Source organism: Indicator indicator, chromosome Z, assembly GCF_027791375.1.
Source record: "Indicator indicator isolate 239-I01 chromosome Z, UM_Iind_1.1, whole genome shotgun sequence".
In the NCBI taxonomy this organism is placed as follows: Eukaryota; Metazoa; Chordata; class Aves; order Piciformes; family Indicatoridae; genus Indicator; species Indicator indicator.
Window position 1 is genome coordinate 19,260,282 of NC_072053.1, and position 19,410 is coordinate 19,279,691.

Consider the following 19,410-nt stretch of genomic DNA (forward strand, 5'->3'; position numbering starts at 1 on the left):
CTATACCTGGGCTGGGACAATTCCAAGCACAAACATTGGCTGGGTGAGAAGCGGCTCGAGAGCAATCTCAAGGAGAAGGACTTTGGGGTGTCAGCTGACAAAAAGCTCAGCATGAGCTGGCAATATACACTTGCAGCCCAGAAGGCCATCTGTGGCTTGGCTTCATCAAAAGAAATGTGACCAGCAGGACAAGAGAAGTGATTCTCCCCCTCTGCTCTCCTAAGACCCCATACGGAGTACTGTGTCCAGTTCTGGTGTCCCCAGCACAAAAAGGACATTGAACTCTTGGAATGGGTCCAGAGGAGGGCCATGAAGATGATCACAGTGCTGTTGCACATTCCCTATGAGGACAGGCTGTAAGTGGCAGGAGAAGAGAAGGCTCCAGGGAGACCTTGTAGCAGCCTTCTCTTACCTGGAAGGGGGCCTACAAGAAAGCTGATGGGGGACTTTCCACTAGGGTTTTGTAGTGGTAGGATGAGTGGGAATGGATTGAAGCTTGAGGAGGGTAGATTTAGACTGGATATTACAAGTTCTATACAGTATAGGGGGTGAGACAATGGAACAGGTTGCCCAGGGAGGTTATGGGTGCCCCATCCCTGGAGTTGTTCAAGATCAGGCTGGATGAAGCCTTGAGCAACCTGATCTACTAGATGTCCCTGCCCATGGCACAGTGGTTGGAACTAGATGATCTTCAAGGTACCTTCCAATCCAAACCATTCAATAAACTGTGAGAACAGTCTCTACACAGTCAAAATACACTTACTGTTTTTAGGATATCAAGAGGCTGTCACTACCAACATCACATAAGCTTACTCGAGTTTTACAGCAAATATTTGTGACTAACTATTTTGTCATTTAAATTCTTTGAATACACGTGTTTTACAGCTCATATTTATGTACACTCAGAGCTGCAAACCACATGTATTTTATGAACCACACAACTACCATTTCTGTCTGCTTCAGCAGCAGAACGCTGCATTTGACTCTGCATTTGCTCATTAGCTAGAAATATATGTATTGACTTTTTACTCCACTGCTTATTATAATAACAACAACAAAATCTTATAAAAAGGATTCTATTTTACCAACAAAGTAGCCAATGAAAATCTTGCATATTTTTAAGTTATCTAAGACAAAACAAAATAATTCTGAAAAATATTTTGGCTTTTGAGAAATGACTGCAGAAACACTTGGTATGATCGAGAAAGATCTTTCAAAACATACCTCCTTAGTGATGCACTTCTGAAAATACCCACTTTGGGACACTACAGAGAAAACTGCTGCAAACAAGTGAAAGAAAAGAAAAAAAGGAGAGAAAGCACTCCCTTTTATAACACTTATCTTAACCAATAACAAAGACTAGCTTAAATCAAGTGCAATTCACTATTACTCTATTTGCAGATAAAAGCACACATCTGAACTCCACAAACCTTACAAACCAGTCCCTAATTAATGCATGTCATTCAATACAGATTTTTCAGAAACTTGATGTTTTTTTCCATTTAGCACTTAATTATTTTCAAGAGCTGCATTATACAGGCGACCAACACTTCTGCAAAGTCTACAAAAGCTTGAAACCCTAGAAAGTAATTCCTGAAGTATGTCACAGATATGGTTCTGTGATATTTATTTAAAATACCATAAATAAAAGGTTGGAATGGCATTTGAGAAGTTATCTAATCAGCCTTCTACTCAGAGCTGATACTTCACAAGTATCAGCTACTCTCTTAAGTCAGCCCTTCTGTTACTTAAGATTGTGATTGGCAGTAGACATTTCTTTGCTAAAGAACAAACAAGATACGGCACAGTATTTGCCTGATTTAAAAAAAAAAAAAAAATCCTACTCCTACATTCCCCTATTTCAAATCAAGTAACACATGTACAAACCAAAAACCTATTTCACAAACTTAACAGCTGTGGCGTGACAAATATACACTACTTTCTATTCACATGAATAATCATTTTGCAAACAACTGAAGCAACCTTTGTCCTGCTTTGTTTAGTAATGAAAACTGACTTTTAAAGTATATATTTATCAGTGAAGTAACACTAACTACACTGCTCCTGGCAGCAATTACCAGATGTAACCTCCTCTGCTCCAGCAGTTACTCAACATACACTGCTACAAGCTGTGGGTTGCAGAGAAACAAGAGGACTGTAGGGTAATTCAGGGTCACAGAGACCTCCAAATTCAACCTTCTGCTAAAAGCAGCTATGAAGTCAAGTCAAGTTGCTCAGGGTTCTATTCAGGCAAGCCTTGGAAACCTCCAAGGATGTAGACTGCACAAACATTCACAAGTTTTTATTGAAGTGATCATGAAAGATTGTACTTTTCATAAATGGAACTGCTTGCTCTAGTGGGGTACATGACATTAAAGTCATGAGAATGTATACTGTGTTACCACATTTCAAGTTTGCAGGTGATCCAATAGAGAAGGAATCTTTCAATACACTGAGGTTATACTGCTACTAACACAGTGAGGAGTGAAATATTTTAGAATATTTGATATTAGGCTGAACATTTTTCAGTCCATTAAACGGGTCTTTCCAGGTAGTTCAGGTAGATGCACTGATTGGTTTTGGCACTTACTACAAAAAACTCAGAAAAATGAGGGAATGTTCACAGAAGGTTAGTTTAGCACACAGCAACAGTCTAACTAAAACATCCTTACCTCAGAAAAATGAGGGCATGTTCACAGAAGTTTAGTTTAGCACACAGCAACAGTCTAACTAAAACATCCTTTAAATTAACTCATACCTCCTGATGTAAATGAAAATGACTAGAAGCAGGTATTTATCTTCAACAACGCAAACAGCTTCTTGACACATTTTAAATGGCATAAACCATAACTAGAAAAAGGTGCACAAAAGACCAACAAGGCTCAGATTTTTTAAGTTATTGCCTGTTAAAGAGCCTATAGATAGTGAAGAAAAAGGAGTGAAAGGAGTAGAGAGAGTAATAGTATATGGAGAGGGAGAATAGCAATATGGAAATCATGTACTATTTGCACAGGATACAATTTTTTTCTTTTTTTCCACAGACATGGACTAAAAGGCAGTAAACAGTGAGCTCACTATGTTAGAAACATCAAAAGTCAACTTCTTTTCTATGTTTCTATTAAATTGTTTTTACAGGGAAGCAATTTTTTAAAAAACATTTTAAAAAAAGAATAAGAAGAATAGTTACATTCATAGGAGACTGACAATGCAATCTGACAGATAGCAATGGATCTGTAAACCACACATGGCCTGGAAACTCCCACCCTGCTGAAATCAGTGTACACTGGAAGAGGAGTTTTAACTCTGTGCACACCCATTCCCTGAACATTCTGTGGCCATTGCTTGTTACAGCTTATGGCACAAGGTAAGAACTTGATTTGACAAGGAAAAATTAAAAAGACAGTTTCAAACCATCACAAGTTTGTAAAGGAAATTTATGACCACATTAACTTTGAAAGTTCAGGCTTCCCATCCAGGCATGGCAAAGCATAGAGCTAAGACAAAGATCCTCTTTCTGTTAAGAGTAAGTTATCCAAAACCCACATTCATTGGGCCATTTCTCTCCCATCATCTCCTGCAGCATTTATTCTTTCTCCTCTTCCCATGTTTCCAGCCCACACAGGCCCTTCTGTGCAGTTAGCCATTAATTACCTGAAACTCCATCTCCTTATGATTTGTGCCTCAGTGCTACCCAACCTACCTTATCTTTCAGTCCCTGCTTTTACCTCGCCCCTTTAATTGTCCTTGTCAAATTGTGACACCGTCTCTCCGACGGTGCCATTTTCCTCGCTTCATTTTACTGCGACATAGGATTCATTAACTTACCACTTCCAGCTTTATAAAGATCTGAATTTCTGTGACCCTCATGGACTTCCTTAGATCTGTTCACACAGATGGTGCAGACAAGAGAGCATAAATACAATGAACAGCCATCTTATTCTCTTCTCTGCTCCAAGAGTCAGACAAAGCCACACAATGGATGAGGATGAATCAACAAGTAATCGTTACTAATATGCTGGGTCTAGCTCTGCTGAGCACAGCACAAACCCCCATAGCTTCTTCCCTACTTACTGTAGGAATACCCCAGCTCAGATCTGCATACTAAACAGCAAGAACTACTAGTCTCCTACAGATGCTGGCATGCAGAGTGCAACAGCAGGCAAGATGCATACATGTACCCTGCAAAGAAAGAAGGAACAGGGAAGAGACCCTGAGTGGAAACATCCAACCAAAGTCCCTTAAAACTGGAACTTAACATTATTCCCTAACAATGCCTTTTCCCAGCCTGCCTCCGAGACCCCAATTCCAAAACTTTACAAAGCTATACTTATATTGGAATAGAGTCCTAGGACTTGCAAAAAGCGTTTGTAAGGATGGCTGGAAACTATGAAAGCTCCTCATAGACAAAGAAATAATGTCATCCAGCAGCTCAAAAATTATTACCACAGCTGCAAAAAAACCTAATAGGATCATCTGTTTATACTACAACAATGACATAGCTAGGTGGGAAAACTAGAGAGAGAAAGCACATACGCATTAGTGATGACAGTAAAATAGCGTTCTGAATTCAGAATGTCTATTCCAGTATTTTTTTGAAGCACTCAATACTAAATATGGCAGAGCAAGAGCTGCTGCAGAAGTATTAAGATGCACTTCTACAGAACACACGGATAGCCAACTTTTCAGGACACTCAAAATTTAAATTTCTGGATATTTAAAATCATAGGCTACTCAAGAGACTTTACTATTCAAAGATTACTTGTAAAACTGCTTTTTAAAAAAGGACAGATAACACTTTTTCAATCTCTGATCCAAAAAGCCACTGCAGCAATTCCCACTATAATTTACTAAGTATGCAAACAAGCATTTAAAACGTAAGAATAAGAGGGCATGTACCTGAAGGTATATAGCAAAGATAAATGCCATGTCAGCAATTTCTGCACAATTGATGCTGCTTTAAAAACTTGCACAAAACTTTAAAAACGTTTCACTTAAGTGCAGAACAGCCAACCTTCATGGAGCAGTCATTCAGCAGTTAACCTTTACTTTGCCCTATTCAGCTTCCAGGCAATTGTCAGGATAACTATTCAAACAAACAAACAAACAACCCACAACATCACTACTCCCACATTCCCACCACCCCTCCCCAGCAAACAAACAAAAAGACCCCACAGAAACAAACCTCAATATTTTCTGTTTCTAAAGTGCAAATTAAAGTCACCAAGAAGAAACAGTGAAAAAAAAAAAACCACAGATGCCATTCTACATTTGTAGACATTACCTCAAAATTTTGATGAAGAAGTAATCTTTAATGGATTACTGAGTGAAGTTTAAAACAAACAAAAACTCATAAAATTGAGCAGAGAAGACTCACAGAAGAGCGGGTAATTTTTTCACTTTGATTACTTTGGGTTTTGCACAAGAGTTACTATAGAAATAAACATTCTTGTCACATTATGTGATTAACTTAGTTGTTCAGGGCCACCTGTTTACAGAATGTTGTGCAGCACAACATAAATTGTACCTACCAATGTATTCCCTGACCTAACCCAGTTAATAATCAACTATTACAGTTTACTTAGCAGACCACACAGCCATGTCGAAGAGAAACCAGCTTTATAATTCTTTAAAAAGCATTATAAAGCCATGTAATAGTGTGTGAAGATAAGTGAGGGTTAAAAGACCCTGTTCACAAAAAAGAAAAAAAGTTAGCAACAAAAGGGCATCTCAGGCCCATTCTCAGATTCATGCAGACTCCTATTCAGCATTAGAGGTTAGCATTAGGTAAAAGTTTTGGCTCTGACTCAGACTCAATTTACATTTATGAAGAACCACCATAGCAGTTCTTCTCTGTGATAAAGCATATAACACTGCTTAGTTTATACTTCTTTCACTAAAATCCTTTTCACTTTATTTTCAGATGTAGTAACATTCCTCAAACCCTCACCTAACAACCAGCTACATAAAACCAGAAGAAAAGATCTATGGCAACCAAACCAAAATAAACTAACAAATAAATCAGAATCTTCTGAAGAAGAAAAAAAAAAAAAAATCACAAGAGTTACCCAAATCCCTGAATTTGAGGTCTCAGGAAATTCCAAATTCTTCTTTTATGAAAGACACATACAGACTTCAAAATTTAATACAAGAATGCAATTTCTGAAACTTCACATAGAAACAGTGGAAATAAAATTTTGGTTTAACCCTTTCCAGCCATGGTAGCTCCAGCAGAAGGGGAACTGGCCAACCTTAAAAGTAACAGAAAGCCAAGATAAACAGCAATTACATGTCCCAAGGAGTCTGAAGTCCAGGCTTCAAGGTAATACATCTGACAGCCTATCAAGAAGACATGAAATCCCACCCAACTTCAGTTCTCTCAACTAGGAGGCACAATCTAGGTTAAAGACAGCTTTGCCTCTAGCAAAAAAGTAAATGCTGAATTTACAGGTAATTTTCCATTAGAAAAATATTAAAGAAAAAATATTTCAATCAGCTCTACTTGGATGCTGAAAGATAGGAAAACAAGACTTCCCAAACTCTGATGAGATGCTATTACTTTAATTATTTCTGCATGGGTGACATTCAAAGAGTGTTTTATTTAAAGACAAAGAAGTGTCTACTTTTTCTAAACAGGTCGTCTTCTCTGCCATCTATTCTTTCCAATATGCAGCAGACTATTTTTATGGTATGCTCTCAAAATCACAGACGACAAACATTCTGGAAAATATTCTATGCTTACTGGTGTTACAGGAAGTTATTGAGGATAGGTTATCTCCAGGTCCAATTAGTCCAATTCATATGGCAGAGTAATAAAAATACAGTTTGGAGATCTGTAAAACATACACAGTTCAGTTTTAATGCGAAGAAACAGTTGTCAATAGATGCATAAACTGAGAGGGACTAACTAAAGTGAATGTGAGACTTGGAAAAATGAGAACTTGAGAAGTCATCTCTAAGTCACTTGTAGGACTGGCCAAAGCAAATTGAGTAGTCTGCTATTATAAACTGATTATAAATTATTTTTCATGATGCATAGCATAACTAGCAAAAAGCCTACTTACTTTTTAACATTCACACAGCAGGTGTCATGAAGGGATAATAACTACTGAAAGGGAGCATGCAGATATACCTCAACACTGAGAGAGAGTTATGCTTTGTATATAAATAAATTTCTTAAAGGTTATTTAAAGCTGCAGAAAGAAACACCAGGGGAAAAAAAACAACCAGACAAACAAACAAACAAACCCCCACCAAACAAACAAAAAAACCCCCAAACACAACAAAACCAACAACCAAAAAACAACCAAACAACAGGGAAAGAAACTGAGGACAAAAGGACATCCCTGTGTTTAATTACTTTCCTAGCACAAGGACCATTTTCAAACCACTACTTTCTACACACCATTCAATTATTTTTCCTTTGAGAGATTAATTTCAGTTTTTTCTTTGAGAGATTAATTTCAGTTTTACTGATCTTTCAAATCAATGTCACAGTATCTCATTTTCACCTTACTTAACCACAGAAAGTACATCCCCCTTATGTCCTCATTTTTAGCTATTTGAGGACTAAACTCAAAAATGCAGACCCAACAAAGCCTGAACTGCTGCTAAAGTATCTATTTCACCGTATCAAAGCACACTGCTGTACTCCCTCATAAACCCACAGCAGTCTATGTAGTCATCTAGGTGAGAAAGTGGTCTGTCTGAAAGCTAATGGTCAGTCTCCTCAGGTGATTCACCGTGCAGTGACAGTGCAGGGATGGGAAGGAACATGGTTGAGACAGACTGCAAAAAGCCAGAGCATGCCCTTTAGTGACAATCCATATGACAATGGAAAAACCACTTTGAACACTTCAACAGTTTTCACTGTCTGAGTAGTTACAACTAGACCTATTCACTTGGTCTTTCGGATAGAGAAAATTTAAAAAAGAAAAAAAAAAAAAGTGTTCCCCAGGGGTCAGTATGGGGTCCAGTCTTGTTCAACATAGAGTGTTCAACATAGTCTTGTTTAAGGATAGAGTGTACTCCTGGCAAGTTTGCTGGTGATACAAAACTGGGAGGAGAGGCTGTGCTGCCATTCAGACAGACCTGGACAGGCTGGAGAGTTGGGCAGAGGTAAACATCATTAAGTTCAACAAGGGCAAGGACAGAGTCCTGTACCTAGGAAGGAATAATTCCACATCACAGTACAGGTTAGGGATTGGCCTATTGGAAAGTAGCTCTGCAGACAAAGATCTGGCAGTGCTGGTGGACAAGAGGTTATCCATGAGCCAGCAATGCATCCTCATGGGCCAGAAGGCCAATGGTATTCTGCAGTGCATTGAGAAGAGTGTGGCCAGCAGGTTGCGGGAGGTTCTCCTTCCCCTCTACTCTGCCTTGGCGACATTGCACCTGCAGTACTCTGTTATTTCTGGGCTCCCCAGTTCAAGAGGGACAGGAGACTACTGGAGAGAGTCACAAGGATGATTTGTGGGCTGGAGCACCACTCTTCAGAGGAGAGGCTGAGAGACCTGCATCTATTTAGTCTGGAAAAGAGAAGACTGAGAGAGAATCTTATTAGTGCATATAAATACTGAGAGGGTGGAGGTCATGAGGATGAGGCTGGGTTTTTCTCAGTGGTAGCCAGTGGTAGGACAAGGGACAACATGTACAACCTATAACACAGGAGGTTTCACTTGAACTTAAGGAGAAACTTGTTTACTTTGAGTCTGATGGAGCACTGGACCAGGCTGACCAGGAGGCTGTGGAGCCTCCTTCTCTGCAGACTTTCAAATCCTGTATCTAGGTGTACCTGCACAAGCAAAGAGGGTTGAATTAGATGATCTCCTGAGGTCTCTTCCAACCCCTACAATTCTGTGATTATTGGGCTACATATACGGAAGCCATTCATGAGCACAACTTACTCAGAAAATGTAAAATGCTTAAAGCTTAAGGTATCATGCACTATATTCACCACTGTCTTCAGCTCTCCATTTTGGACCTCAGCAATGATTACCCTGATCATCATAAATCTGAAATTATATTATTTAAATCGGACAGGACAGAAATAACATCTTTTTCAAGTTTTCTGAAGCAACAGCAAGTTGTAACAGTGTGAGAGCTGAAATCCCCCCACACTACCAATAACCAGGCTAGCTCAGTCTGGAAGCAAACAAAAGCTGTATTTACAAGCAAATCTACAATTTATGATGAAATGCAATGAATATGTACAAATAGACACTATTCAAAACATTTACAAATATGTACAATCAACAGAAAAGCACAACCAAGCCCCTTTTGCTTCCCCCAAGGGGCCTTCCCCAAGTGGCCTCCCTCCCCCAACCAGAAGAAATCCCCCCAGGCTCCCCTGGCAGAAGGCAGAGAGTCAAGAAGCAGAGAGGCTTAGCTCGTCAAGGTCAGTGTGTTATCTTCAGCCAGAAAAGAAGCTGCCAGACAGGCAGAAGCCCAGCAAGCAAGCCGGGTCAGACTGCCCAAACTCCCCAGCCTTGTTTTGAGTAGAGATTCTTAAACATTTTTACGTCTCCAATGTAGGTGTTTAGAATAATCATCATTTTGCTTTCTTACACCCAATAGTGATTTATTTACATTCCTTCACCTTCTCTGCTTGAACTTTGTGAAGAGAAATTAAAAACAGTTTTAAAACCATCACACAAGTTCTTTCAAACATGCCTACTAGCCTACTGTTAGTCAACACCAAGCACTGACAAAGTAATAATCCAAAATCATAATCTGTCACCCATTTGAAGCTTACTGCAAAAGACTGGGGGAGACAATTTATCCTGAAATAGGGCTGTGGCAAGTTTTATTTCATAATGGGCTTAATCACAATTGTAATAGAACTTCACTTATTCAAAGAGTTTCCTTCTGAAGTAGTGATTTTAGAATGTACAGAAAGACTGCTGGGGAGGAGAGAGAGGAAAGAAACAATAGCATGCACTGTCCAGATACACTGCAGCTAGTTAAAACTTAAAATGTGAGTGTTTATCTGCTGCATTTTTCATGTCAAAGATGGTTGTTTCCTCCCTCTTGCATCCTGTCTCCAACATAAGAATCAGTTGCAAACAACTTTACAGCTTTAATTTGCTTCACAGCTATGACTGTTAATGACAAATTGGTTTTAAGCATTTTGAAGTTGATGGGATTAAAAGTAGCTTGTGTCTTTAGAAAGGAAGAATTATCTAAGACGGAGTTGGAAAGGAAGGAACCAGACAGTTTACTCTCTCTATGTGTATGTAAACCATAAAAGGGCCTCTGCTAAGTACCTTATCTTGAACCTTGCTGTAAATCGGTAGGGTGTCTGTCAGAAAATGACAGACACTGAACACAGCCTGAACTTCTGGACTTTTAGGACCACTGAATATTTACTTCTCCACCCAGAGAAGTGAAGAACCTAATTTAAATGAACATACGATGTATGATTCAGCAGGGTTACATGGGAAGGGGGACATGTAGTAGGCGATTTTGGGAAAGACTGTAAATCCTGAGTACCTTAACCAGTGGGGAAAGCAAGAGGGAAATTTGCATCTGGGAAGTTAGGACAAAAGGGGAGCTGTGTCTCCCAGAAATCTGAGAGACCTCACAGGGAATTGTCCCATGGACTCTCCCTTTATTCAAAAGAAGTTTTATAAGACTCCTCTGTCTCCATTGTGAACAGGAACTTCTAAATCGGATTAATTTTTCCTTACAATGTTCATGAAGAGTACTCACTAAATGAGAAGCACAAGGCTACATACGCAGTCTGAGGAGAAGGACTTAGGAGTGGTGATTGATGACAGGCTCAACATCAGCCAGCATTGCATACTTGCAGCCAGAAAGCCAACCATATTCTCAGCTACATCAGAAAAAGCATGGGCAACAGGTTGAGGGAGACTATTCTGCTCTCCTACTCTGCTCTTGCGAGACCCCACCTGGAATACTGTGTCCAACTCTGGAGCCCCCAGCACAAAGAAGGACATGGAACCTTTTGAGCAGGTCCATGAAGATGATCAGAAGGCTGGGGCACCAGCTTCTCCACAACGCCCTTTCAGGTAGTTGTGGAGAGCAACAAAGTCTCTCCTCAGCCTCCTGTTTTCCAAACTGAACAGCCTCAGCTCTCTCAGTTGCTCGTCATAAGATTTATTCTCCAGGCCCTTCACCAGTTTCATTGCCCTCCCCTACACTTGCTCCAGCAGTGCTGAGCTGTTCCTGCTTTGTTGCAGGTAGGTAAATATCTTCTTGTGATAATGTAACTATAAGCAGATATCTCAGGCAGATCAAAGTCAGTAACTGTAATAAGTTTATGGATTCTTTAGATAAGAAAACTCTTAAAAGTATTTTGTTTAGGAACATGATCATTCTGTAAGGAACAATTAATACTATTTCTGAATCTCCTGGAGGAGATGAAAGTCAGCAAGCTTAATGCTATATATGTTTAATTTCATATTAAGCATACTTTATGAAGTACCTGCCCAACAAATTTGATAGCTTTTACAGTCAAACCTAAAAACTTCAACCACATCATTTTTTCAGAGTAGGAAATTCTTAAATTAGAAATAAAGTACAGTTTAAAAAAAGTTTAAGTTTTCCCTTCCAGGATACCGTTGCAAGAAGCTTCTCAACATAAAATAAGCAAATGGGTCTTGTAATAAAGAACACAAAATAATAGTAATTTTTTTAAAAATCCACAAGTTTTTCCACATCCTCAATGATAAACAGAAATGCTGATCAATACCATGAGAATTAACTGCATATTTATCCTGGTAATTTGAAGCCCTTAGATCTCCCTTTGCAGCCAGCCAGCAATTATTCCTCCTCACCTAGGACCGTAAAGCTCTGATCCAGCTTCAGAAACCTTGGGCAGATTATTAAAACCTTAATCGCCACTGAGAATCAATAAGTCTTTTTACCAGCATAACTAAATGTATTTACAAGAAGCCGGATGAAAATCCAAACAACAGAAAACAATGATGGAAGAAGAGGAGAAAAAGAAAAGCTTCATTGCAACATTTATTGAAGACAGGCTGGAATGCCTGAAATTATTTGAATCACTGAGGTAAAATTAGGCTGCTCCCAACACAGGTACTTTATTATATGAACTGATCCATTTTTACCTTCAGGGGATCAAAAAAATTGTTCTTTTTTCTCCAGCGCAGACTATTCTCATTTTACCTAACTGAAGATGAGCAGCACAGAAGCTGCAGCTAACAGAGAGCAAGTCTCAAAGAAGGTGACAGCCAAATTATGCATGTGTCCTACAGATTCTATGTTACTTTCTAAAATACATTAAATACACATATATCAATTTACTAAGTCTAATAACTATTAATTATTACTGATAAGAAAATCTTGTACTCCATGACACAATGTCAGACTAAAACACAACCAGCAGTAAGATTCAATAAAATGTAAGATTATCTAGAAAAATATAAAAATACTAATCTTCCCATTTTTTACAAATTGTTTTCACAACCACTATCTGACAGATTTTTCTTCTCACTGCTTCAATCCAATCTGTTTTAAGACATCTTTTGTTACAGATATGACCCAGTTTTACACAACAGGAACATAGTGTATGTATTATAGAAATGTAGAATATATGTAATAAACAAATCTGAGGTATTAATTTTTCTAGTAGCTCTTGAATGACTATAAAAGAATTCCAAAACCAGTAAAAGAAATATGGTCCCATCTATCTACATAACTGGAAAAAGATAAAAATGCATTTCTGAGGACAAAAACAATTTTAGGAGACATTCATCCCTCTTATCAGTCATCTCTCAATAACAAAAAAAGATAAAAATTATAGGTCCAGAACTTGAGAATATTCATAATATTCAAGTAAAACACCTGCTAGAGGAATACTCTGGATTTTCTCACGTGCGAAATGGAAACACTCCAACTTCAAGCAATTTGCAGTTGAAGAGCTAGGAGTGACATGGTCCCACACAACATCTTCCATAATTTAGAGAGACATGGATTTGATGGCTGTGCTGTTCTGTAGATAAAGAACTGGTTGGATGATTGCATCCAGAGGGCAGTGGTCAACAGCTTGATGTTCAGATGGAAAGTGGTAACAACTGGTGTCCCTTGGGGTTTAGTATCTTCATCAGAGATACAGACAGTAGGATTGACTTCACCCTCAGCAAGTTTGCAGACTAACATCAAGCTTAGTAGTGCAGTTGACACATCTGAGGGACAGGACGCCATCCAGAGGGAGCTGGACAAGCTGGAGAGCTCAGTCCCTGTGAACCTCATGATGTTCACCATGGCCAAGTGCAAGGTCCTACACCTGGGTTGGGATGAACTCCATGTGAATGACTGAGAGCAGCCCTGTGAAGAAGGACTTGGGAGTACAGGTGGATGAAAACTTACACAGAATCACAGAATCAGCCAGGTTGGAAAAGACCTCAGAGATCATCAAGTCCAACCTAATACCTAACACCTTGTGACAACTAAAGCATGGCTCCAATCTTTTTTTTAACACCTCCAGGGATGGACACCCATTGAACTGGCCATTTACTCTTTCTGTGAAGAACTTTCTCCTCACCTCAAGCCTAAACTTCCCCCCGGTGCAGCGTGAGACTGTGTCCTCTTGTTTTGGTGCTGGTTGCCTGGGAGAAGAGACCAACCCCCACCTGGCTACAGCCTCCTTTCAGGTAGTTGTAGAGAGCAATAAGGTCTCCCCTGAGCCTCCTCTTCTCCAGGCTAAACAATCCCAGCTCCCTCAACCTCTTCTCATGGGGTTTGTGCTTGAGACCTCTCACCAGCCTCATTGCCATTCTCTGGACAAGTTCAAGTATATTTATGTTCTTGAATTAAGGAGCCCAGAACTGGACACAGTACTCAAGGTGTGGTCTAACCAGTGTTGAGTACAGGGGCAGAACGACTTTCCTGCTCCTGCTGGCTACACTATTTCTGATGCAGGCCAGGATGCCATTGGACTTCCTGGCCACCAGCCAACAATGTGCACTTGCAGCCCAGAATGCCACTAACATCCTGAGCTGCATCAAAAGAAGCATGGCCATCAGGTCAAGGCAGGTGATTCTGTCCCTCTACTGTGTGCTGCTGGAACACTGTGCTGAAACTGGCACAGGTTGGTAGAAGCCCCATCCCTGGAAGCATTCCACGTCATTTTGGACAGGGCTCTGAACAACTTGTTCTAGTCAAAGATGTTCCTGCTCACTGGGAGGCACTTGGACTAGATGACCTATAAAAGGCCCTCTCCAACCAAAACCATTCTATGATTCTAGAATAAACGAGATTCCTCTTCATCCTCCTCACAGGAGATTAAGGGCCCATACTAACCTATACCTAGATTTGCATTTCAAGTAAGCCATCACCCAGAAAGTTGCAAGAACATTTAATGGTATCTCCTGACCTACGGAACTTTGAAAACTAGTATCTTTTTAGGAAAGAAAAGAAAACCAGATTGACAAAGTGTTTATCATCAGAATACTACATTGTGAGGACTTTGATGTCTGACTGTGGTTCCTCTTGATTTCCTCTTTTGATGCAACTGAATTCACTAGCCTTTTTAACAGAACATAAATTGTAGTCTAGTTACAAACAGAAGACAAGTTAGTGTGGAAAATCCCTAAAGTGTTCTGACAGTCAAACACTAGAAATACTTTAGGAAAGTAAGAATACATATTCTACAAAGCACAGTATAGTTGACAAGAAACTTGTCAAGTATTTGATTAACCTGCAGATGCATTTAAGAATAAGTAACAAACACCAACTGCTATCACATACTGAAAAAAAAACAACACTTAAAAGTTTTTCAGGCAGGAATACAGGCACACATTACACAGACACATCTCTTAACTAAAACAAGGCAAAAAAATTGTAACTTTGATGAAGAAGTAGCAACTGCTGAACTCTTATCAGACTCAACATTTTAAGAGCCTGACTGTTCACTTAGGAATGAAAAGATAGAAGTCTAACTTTCAGCATGGTGAAGTATATGTACTCAGAGATAATTACCACAAACATTTGTATGGCTCTTGAAAAACCACCTTCCATCAGGGTCTAATCTCTATTTTCCATAACTAGTGCAAAGTAAGGCTGTAATTACTTTGTTCTATAACCTGCAAACTGATTTCTACACTACCAACAATTATCATTGAGTATAAAATCTGACATTCACTTAAAAAAATGTTTAATTACAACTAGTGCTTAAATCCTCCATATCAGGTATTTCACTCAAAAACCACCCACAGCAGTAAGCAAACTTAGCAGGACCAAAAAAATAGGTCACATTCTGCCTAAACCTATCAATCAGCACAAACCTTGCCCATAATTAGAATCTCCAAGTGGCAGGCTGACCGTGGCTGACAGCTAAGTCCTACATAGCCTCTCCCTGGGGCCTCCCCAGCAGGATGGGGGTAGAGAACAGGTTAAGAGCAAGAGTGAAAAAAATCCACAAAACTGATGCAAAATATTCATCATCTCCCATAAGCAGACTGATATCCACCCAGACCCCAGGCAATGACCACCTATCCACCATCCCCCTCCCTTTTTATTGCTGACTGTGACAGTATACAGCAATATCCTTCTGGTCAGTTAGGGTTTACTGTCCAGGTTGCCCATCTTCCAGCCTCTTGTGCACCCAATCTACTCACTGGGAGTGTGGGCTGAGTAAGAAGGGCGGCCTTGGCACTGTGCAAACACTGTTCAGCAACTAGTAAAACGTATGTGTGTTACCAACATTGTTCTGGTCAAAAACAGACAAACAATACCAAATAACCAACAAAAAAACCCAGCACCCCACTGATTGCTATGAAGAAAATTAATTCTGTCCCAGCCAGATTCAGTACCTTTCTCCAAAAAACAGTAAGCAAAACCTAAATTTGGTATGTCCCTCTAATACAGACAAACTAGGCCTAATACTGGCTGACTAAATAATAGGCAGAAGTTCCACTGACTTTGACCGAGGCCACATTAAAACTGTAATTGCCTCCTCCAGGCTTATAAACATACTGTATCTGACCCAGATACAACAGCCATCCCTCTCTTCTATATTTTCTTCTACAGTGGTCAGAATTTAAAACACTGTATAAATCACTATATTGTTTCAAGTTGAGGAACTGTACAATGCTTCATTTTCAGAGGTTTGTATCTGGTCCTTAATGTGGATGGATTTTCAGAGTTCAGGGTATTTAAAAAAAAAAAGTATACATAAGGGGTATGGATTCCTCTCTCCTTTGTCTACACTTTCCCTAGTTTCCTTTCAGTTTGTTCCTTTCAGAAAAGATCTCTCAGTTGTCTGACTTATCCAAGTGCAAACAATTTTCAAGAAACAGACTAAAATAGAGATCTAAAAAATTCCACTCACTGCACTGTTCTCACATTAAAACGAACAAGTTCTTCCACTTACACTTAATATGTACTAACTGTAAACTGCCTCTGCCAGACTGCAGATGCTGCTAAAGCTTAAAGTCTCATTTAAATATCCACCACAGGCAAAATAGACTCAATTAGCACTTCCTAAGTGATTAGCATAGATAGAACATCAACCTCAACCCAGTCAATAAATGCTATACCTACCTTCTCCATTGTGCCCTGAAAGGGCAATATGATAAGTGCAGAATGCTTCTCTCAGGTACAGAATGTTCAGTAAGCATAGAAATGCCAACATAATATCAAGTGTCTACTGAATTAAATAAGAATACTGCACAGGAAAGACTGGGTAAACAGAAACCTCATGGTATAGACCACGCACAAAACCCACCAAGCCTGGCAGCTAAGGACTAAATAATATTATGGCATGATCCTGTCTAGGAAGACCATAAAGACAGATGACAGAGGTATATAGCAGTAAGCAGCTTACAAGTGCTTAGAAGAATGTCAGCAACAGAAGGATATGCAAAAAGCCCCACAGACTAACTTGCCAGTATGATGAATAAGTTCTGTAGCATCCAGAAATAACTGAAGGGCTAGGAGTGTAACACATCTCCAATTACAAAGATCTGGCTTACAAGGCAAAATATTTTATTATCTTAATGACCCATAACAAAGAGGAGAAAAAAAAAAGAAAATATTGAAAGGCAGCAGTTTAGTGCAGGATATCCTGAGGAAAGTAGAATACGCTTGGCATGTGCAAGAGTGGTCTGCACCCAGACTAACAACTAAATCACAGTACCACACCTTTGGGCTCCTACTCATCCAGGCTTGCATACAATGCTCTTCAAGGACAAAGTCACAAACTACTTTATGTGTAACTTTGTAAGTTTTACGTTTGAAAATGTACACGAATTTATTCTACAGCAATGCTTTATGAATATTTCTGAAAGAAAATAAACAATTTACTAAACAATTTTTGAGAGCTGTTTGCAAGCCAGGAAAAACCCAGTAAAAAGTAGCACACAGTAAAGTTGACTAGTGTTTTTTTTCTTTAAATTTTGAGAAAGCAGATTGTGAATATTGTCTATGCAGGGAAACTGCACATTCACTGCAGACTAGCCTCTCTTTCTCCCAGTAACACAACACAAAAGTGAGTGTGTGCTGAAGTAATTATTTGTTCTGTGCTTTAAAAACTCATTCTTGAAGCTACTACCTGCCACACTTAGCCTGGTCAAGTTAGCCTGGCAAAAAAGACCTGTTACATATAGCTTTAACTCATCCAGATAAATGCTGCAGTACTTGAACTACTTTAGGATCAAAGAACAGCTGGAATAACACTTTTTCATTAATATGTTAGTTTGCAGTTTCATGATTACTTTCCTCCTAGCAATTATGACAATATTTTCTTATGTATCACAGTATCACAGTGTATCAGAGGTTGGAAGGGACCTCAAGAGATCACCAGGCTCAACCCCCCTGCCAGAGCAGGATCATTTACGGTAGTCTGCACAGGAATGCATCCAGGTGGGTGTTGAAAGTCTCTACAGAAGGAGACTCCACAACGTCCCTGGGCAGCCTGTTCCAGTGCTCTGTCCCCTTCACTGTAAAGAAGTTTCTCCTCATGTTGAGGTGAAATCTTCTATGTTCAAGTTTGAACCATTTGTTCCTTGTCTCATCACTGTGAACCACCAAAAAGAGCCTGGCCCCCTCCACTTGATACCCACCCCTCACATATTTATATTGATGAGATCCCCTTCCAGTCTCTTCTCAAGACTAAATAGCCCACGGATCTCAGTCTCTCTTCATAGGGGAGATGCTCAAGTCCCCTAATGATCCTCGTGGTTCTCCGTTGGATTCCCTCCAGTGGTTCTCCGTTGGATTCTCTCCAGCAGGTCTCTGTCTCTCTTGAACTGGGGAGCCCAAAACTTGACGCAGGATTCCAAATGTGGTCTCACCAGGGCAGAGTAGAGAGGTAGAACTTCCCTAGACCTGCTAGACACACCTTTCTTGATACATCCCAGGATCCCATTGGCTCTCTTGGCCACAAGGTCACATTGTTGTTCCATGGAGAACTTGCTGTCCACCAGCACTCCAAGGTCTTTCTCTGTGGAGCTGCCTTCCAGCAGGGCAGCCCCTAACCTGTACTGCTGCATGTTGTTATTCCACCCCAGATGCAGGACCCTGCACTTGTCCTTATTAAAGTTCATGAGGTTTGCCTGCACCCAGCTCTCCAGCCTGTCCAGGTCACGTTGGATGGCTGCATCCAGATCATTGCTAAAGCCATTGAACAAAACTGGACCCAGTACCAATCCCTGGGGAACACCAGTGGCCATAGGCTTCCAAGTTGACTCTGTGCCACTGATGATGACCCACTGAACTGTGTTGTGGAGCCAGATTTCAATCCACCTCACTGACCAGCCATCTATGCCACATTTCCTAAGATTTTCTGTGAGGATGTTATGTGAGACAGTATCAAAAGCTTTACTGAAGTCAAGGTTTATGATATCCACTTCTCTTCCCTCATTACTCATTTGGTCATAGTTTCATAGAAGGCTATCAGATTAGTCAGGCAGGATTTCCCCTTGGTAAATACATGTTGGCTACTCCTGATAACCTTCTTGTCTTCCATGTGTTAGAGGTGGCCTCCAGGATGAGCTGCTCCATCATCTTTCCAGGGATGGAAGTGAGGCTGACTGGTCTGTAGTTACCTGGGTCATCCTTCTTGCTGTCTTTGAAAACTAGACTGACATTTGGTTTCTCCCAGTCATCAGGCACCTCTCCTGTTCCCCAGGACTATTCAAAGATGATGGAGAGATGTTCAGCAACAGTATCAGCCCGTTCTTTCAGCACTCATGGGTGCACCACATCAGGGCCCACATATTTGTTTGTCTTTAGTTGGTGTAAGAGATCTCTAACCTGACTGACCAGCAGAATGTCCATATCTCTCCTGTTCCACACCCTTGCTTTTAGAGACTGAGGGTTTAGAGGTTTAGAGGTTCCTGAGGGCTGGTCTTATGAGTAAAGCCTGAGGCAAAGAAGGCATTCAGCAACTCTACCATTTCTGTACCATCAGTTACTGTATCTCCCATA

General features: G+C 40.0%; 1 protein-coding gene across 1 annotated transcript in view; it reads right to left on the minus strand.

Annotated features, from left to right (window-relative positions):
- Positions 1–19,410, minus strand: part of GOLPH3 (golgi phosphoprotein 3) — a 41,803-nt gene that overhangs the window by 15,515 nt on the left and 6,878 nt on the right. The gene's annotated exons all lie outside the window — the stretch shown is intronic.